The sequence below is a fragment of the Calonectris borealis genome, chromosome 2 (assembly GCF_964195595.1).
Source record: "Calonectris borealis chromosome 2, bCalBor7.hap1.2, whole genome shotgun sequence".
NCBI lineage: Eukaryota > Metazoa > Chordata > Aves > Procellariiformes > Procellariidae > Calonectris > Calonectris borealis.
The window spans coordinates 15739063-15745182 of NC_134313.1; positions in this window are offsets into that span (position 1 = coordinate 15739063).

Below are 6120 nucleotides of genomic sequence, written 5' to 3' on the forward strand. Positions count from 1 at the left end.
ACTCAGCAAGACAGAAGCTGAACTTTGCCAGACGACACTTCAGATGGAGAAAGTCATTTTCTCTTAGGAATATAATTTTTCCAGCAGGACCAGAATCTAATCTTGACATTGCAAAGAAATAGCTTCCAGATATACGTTTAGAACTGCCAGAAAAATGACAGGCATACTGTTTATTTCATAGGCTTATTTCTTGCATGTTGTTAAAGAAACTTTATCCTTATCTCTGCTTGAGGTGTAGATCAGCACCACTTCAGAGAATCTCAAGTCCGCCCTGGGCAGCCCTTGCAGAAACCTGCAGAAACAGTGAAATCCTGGATCATAAGTAGCACAACACCTACCTTATTTCATCTTGTGCTACTGCAGCTCTGATTCCTGGTGCCTCAGACTACGAAGTCTGAGCTCTGCTTACTTAAGCCCTTTGGGATAACAGTAAGGCCACTATATTTGAGGCAAGAACACTTAATAAAACCAAGAGAGAGTATATTGCTGTTGAAAGACTCTTGTACATAAAAATAGAGAAACTACCCTTCAAGCCACAGATGCAAACAGCATACAGATTATTTTGTTCTTTGAACAACAGAAGGATTCAAATGAGCAGAGATGTAAAATGCCTAATGGTCAGTGAGATAACTTGAATTTACAGGCATAAATTCAGATCTTTACTGACATAAAAAGCAGGTCAGAAACTGAACACAGGACAGCTGTTTCACCAGTCTTTATCTTCACTAGGTGCCTGCATAATGACCTAATAATTGTCGGGAGTACTGGAATGGTTAGTACAATTATTTGAAAGAGATCCCTCGTCACATCTGATACAGCAGAAGTTAAGTGGCTTTCTGGCAACAAGGTGGCCTAACTATCCTAAGCACCTTAATCTGAGATTGCAAATGAATTTTCCCCAAATGCAGTTGTGCAGTGTAAGTTACTCACTGTCCCGGTTTCGGCTGGGATAGAGTTAAATTTCTTGTTATTCCATTAAAATGAAACGCAAAATATGTACAATTGGCTCATGCTAAACCTCAACTCATTTTCAGAAGAAAAACCTGACAGTGGAGTGTGTATTGGATGCTCTAGTTCAAATTAATATGAAATATTTAATTACTTACAGAATTCTTAAGAAGATAACAGTGACCAATACGCTGCCCTTCCAGCCTGACTTACATGGTTCAGCACGGCTCGGTTGACATGACGGGCCCATGAGCTGATGCACCATTTAACTGCTCTCCTCCTGATAGGAAATGCCCAGAAATAGCCTAATGTCACCAGCTGCACCTGCTACTATAGCTCACTTTTCTTTCTACTGTTTTCAGCCAGGAAGAAAATCTCAGAGAATCAATATCTGACCAAGGATCACAATTCACCGTCGTAGGGTTTGAACTTCTTCCTAAGGGAGAAATGCACAATGCAGGGGCATCACTGGAAGCTTACCTTCAGGCAAACCAGAGAACCTGAAATCAGTCAGTAGAATTTTGAAAGAAACTGTTAACTGAAGGAAAGCGGGAAAATCTTCACTGGATACTTTCTATAAACCCTTTTATGGCATAACAGTAAGAGCATGTTAAGATGTGGCTTGCCAAACATTTTTGAAAGATCTATTCAGCCCTCAGTCAGTGAAAGATTCCTTGCTTCTGACATGGGGTGAACTCACCACGGGGCAGAAGGCACCACAAAGCAGTATTGATAGCTCGTTTGGAGGCCTTATTAAAGGCATGTCCTTGCACAGGCTCTCTGCAAAAGGGTAAATTTCATTTTGCGGAAGATATTGCACCTTTCTGTGTTCATGAGATCTGCACACACCGCATTGCCGTGTACTGCTTTGCCTTTCTGATACGGTGTCTTCAGATAAGAAAAGACACCGTTGTAAAAAACAGGCACACCAGCAAACATCATCCATGTTGTGGTAGGAAGCTTGCATCTATGTTCTGCAGCTAATAAGTATTTAGCTCTAAAGGCTTTTTAGTGTAGTTCTGGAATAGGCAGAGGTGAAATACAGAATAAAGGACTTAAAACTTACGCTAAGAAGACTTAAGAATTCTCTCAGAGTACAACAGCAGCAGCAACAGAGGAGCAGTTCAGAGGACAAAGGAAAAATGAAGCAGTCTTATGAGAGAAACGGAAGGAGACAGATGGCAATTAGGTGTCAGTAAATCCTCATTAAAAGTGGATGGTTTCCAGACTCAATTAAAAGAAAAAGATCTTTGAAAAGATCTTTCAGAGCAGTAGAGAGGAAAAAGGAGAAGTATTAAAACCCTTGCAAGGCTGTTGTGTATTGCAAAACCTCATCTTTTCACTGTTGTTTGGGAAAAGGGTGAAAAAGTCATATTTGGAATCGGTAGTTCTGTCACATAACAACTCAGATTTCTGATGCTATAAGCTTGCAAAACAGATGTGTTCAAACTACTAGAGAAAAGGGAGTAAAGTGGAAAAATAAAAGCATAACTAGAAGATTGTGCTTTGTTTTCTTCCTGTGTATGAAAAATAATGAACTCATTACAGCTTACATTCCTAAAACCAACCTACAGTAGGGATATTAGAAGAATGCGCAGATTTCTTACAGGTAAGACACACAGTAAAAGCATACTTTTGCCTGTATTGTGGAGAAATAATGCTATGAAAGCCATTAGGCTCAGAGCTCGGTTGCTTACTGCCCTCAGTACTCACACCAGTCACACCAGCCCAGGCTACAGTTCCTTGAGTCGCGTGGGTTGAACCAACAGCATCTCCGTGGATGACCGCAGTGCCTTCCTGTCTGCACGCCTGCGCTCAGAACGTGTTCATCGGGGCTGAGCGCGGGTCAGAACTGCGCCCGTGTGCACCGTGACCTCCAGCAGGTTTTGCCCGTGAATGACCACACCGAATGCGTCGCGCTGCCCGGCGCTGGGGATGAGCGTGGCCTCCAGCTCCTCTGCGACGCACGCAGGGTGGAGTGCAGGCTGACGAGGCTGAAGGCTACCAGCACCTTCCACACAGGGCTGAGGAGGAGGGGGCTGAGCCATTCCCCAGTCTCTGTTATTCCTGGCAGGCGTTTCCATGCAGCTGGGACAACAAACGGTAAGTACACAACTGCTGGGTGTAGCCTCATCCCAGGTTCCAAGAGGACAGTCACACCAGCTCCTGCTGCTCAGTAGGAAGCCAGACTGTCATGGAAAAGTCCACCACAAGGACTGTCAGAGATGTCACTGAAAGAATCTCAAAGGGCACCAGACACTTGTGTTTAGACAGCTGAGTTGATGCTGGAACATCTCCGCACCAGAGTCACAAACACCATTTGCATTTCTGGGCTTGCTGCACGTTTCAGAGCTTCTCCATTGCAATGTGTCAGAGCAGGGCACTCGGGGACGCCTTAACCCAGTTTGGTACAGCTGCATAATGTCTGTGAGGGCACTTAAGTAATGTACTTAGCCTGCGATGCTGTCTGGCACTGCTGTCTTCCATAATTTCTTTCTTTTTCCCTCTTCTTTTCCTCAAGGCTTCTCAGCAGCTCAGGCAAAGCCACTTGCAAAGGCGAGCACAAAATAACTTACAACTTATTTTGTGCTTACCTTTGGGGTGGCAAAACCCAACTTTGCAATGGAATGGGGTTTTGGGGTTACCGTAAAACACTGGATTAAGAAAGCAAAATGTCAAGGGATTGTGGGAGGTTTTATGGTCATACAGATGGAAATGGAAAAATTTAATATTCTTCTCTCACTAACAATCCTCCATCTGACTATCAATTCTGCACTGAAGAAACCATGTTCAGCTCCACATAACTATGTGACAGAGAGAGACAGCAGGCTTCTGCAGTCATGGGGAAGCGTGAAAAGGGGCCAGAGAGCTGGAGTGACAGCTCAGAAGAGACTCGGTGAGCTGAGCTTGTTGCTTCTGCTGTTGGGTGACAGTGGGAAAGGTGCACTTCTCCCCCAGAAACCAACACCTCTCATATCCCCATTCCCACCTGGGCAGCAGTAGTGCCTAAGCTGGGCATGTAGTTATGTGCTGTTCCCCAAACTGGTCTTTTCTCCTGCTAGGACAGGCAAATAAGTATCACAGGACACTATTTGGGTTATTTAACTACTCTCAGCAGTCTGTTACCTACCCTCGACCCTGACAGCAAGACCCATGTACAGCCACTTCAGCCAGTGTGAACAGAGATTTCTGTTTTCCTGAGCTGTGGTTGAACTGAACCAGGCTAAATATTGCAGTCAGATCCTCTTCTTGCTTCTCCCCCCATCTAACCCAAAATAAATCCATTCACTTTCTTGCAATGACGCTTGTGGATGCGAGAAAGTAGGAATTGAGGACTTGGCACTCCCAAAGCTTGTCTTCATTTGCAATCATTAGTTTAAGTTAATACACCTGAATGACTTCATTTGTGCTTGGCTTAATTTTAGCGAGCGCTGGCATTCAGGAAACACCACTCCAGCTACTGGAGTGATTTGATTAGCAGTGCTGAGTGCTTAGATTAGCAGAGTGGCTGGACAGAGCCGTTAATTACTTGCTGTCATTCCAGCTGATGTATCCCCACTGCACCGATAGCTTGAGCTATGCATTTGCATAGATAAAACCTGTGCATGCTTATATCCTGTTGTTTATTTGTAATTTACAACCTTGCCTCCTGTCAGTGCTTCCAGTCCCTTAGCTTACGCGGTAGAGGTCTGTGCTAGCTGTAAGCTCTGTTAGCCTGCACCGGAGATCATTGTATGGTACTGAAAATGTCAGCGAGAGAAACTATTTGTTCTTTGTCATAACTCCAGCAGAGATGTATGGCAGATTCGCTGGGTAACGCTCTTTCTGGAGTGGTGTTTCTTGGCATACAACAGTGCCTCATTGCAGAAATACTGTAGCTTTGTGATGCTGTTGCAAATAGCAGTAGTTTTCACTGTCTCTTAAGCTCTGTTGTGTTCCACATCGTGGCAAAAAAAGCTTCCTAGGAAATAACCCTAGTTTTAAGGCTGAAGCTCCAGAGAGGTGGGTGCCCACTTGCTATTTGTGAGCATTTCTGTTCAAGGACAAATGAAAACAAAGCAAGTAGGCAGTGAGAGTAGGTTTTCTCTTTGTAAACCTATTCCTCTATGAGTTACACTGGTCATCTGTTCTACTGCTGCTGTCAGGAGAGAGGATGACAAGCACCTTCAATGAATGCTGCTTTTTCTCCCCTTGGGGACTTCTAGGAAATGTAGTCTTATTGAGTGCTAGATGCTTTGATAGCTAAAGTTCAGTGAGATGAATCCTACCCTTCCTGCTCCCTGCCAAGAGGAAGCAGACCCATGCTGCTGCTCCTCTGCCAAGAAACAGCAGACGTTGTGTTTGCCCATATGGAAGCAGCACTCTGAATTCTTGTGCTTGGAAAACATGTGGAATTCCCTTTCTATTAAAAAGCAAAACAAAACAACCTGCTCAGAAATAAGTGGAAGGCTTTTAGGAACGTGGAATAGGTGTTCTTTCCTGGATGCCAGGGATATTTATGTTCTGTTGGGTCACTATAAATTCCCTTGTCTCTCTGGGTAGTAAAAGCATGCAAAGTACAAAGGGAAAACATAAAGTCATGCTGTCTGAATGATCTCAAAATATAACACTGATGAGGAAAAGTAATATAAGAAAGGGGATACGGCTGTGATGCTTTGCATTGCTGATAACTTTTCACTGCTGATGTTTGCATAGTAACGGCATCAAATCTTTCAATACTGGACCTACACCTCCTCTTCCCACCTAGGAATTTTCACTGTATGAGCTGTAAGGCTATGAAAAATCAGGGTCATAATATCCCACTGAGTTTCTGAGTCATCTTATTGCACTGAAATAAAAGCACTTTAGAAAATACAAGCCATCTGTGATGTTAAATGCAATTATCTGATTTGCCTTAATAAATGCTCACAAATTACTGCCAACCACTTGAATTTTTCAACAGTGTTCTGAGTCATTCATAAGCAGGTAAAGGTCATCATGCTAAGACATTATCAACTCTGATCATTATCAAGTTATTATCTGCAATAACACAATTGTTTCCATCCAAATCCAGCACATAAAAGATTTTTAAAGAAAGAGGCAGGTTATTTTTTTAGCTCTGACCTTCAGAGGATCACACTAGGTATGTTATTACACTATACACAGTATTGATTATTACTTATAACTTCATCC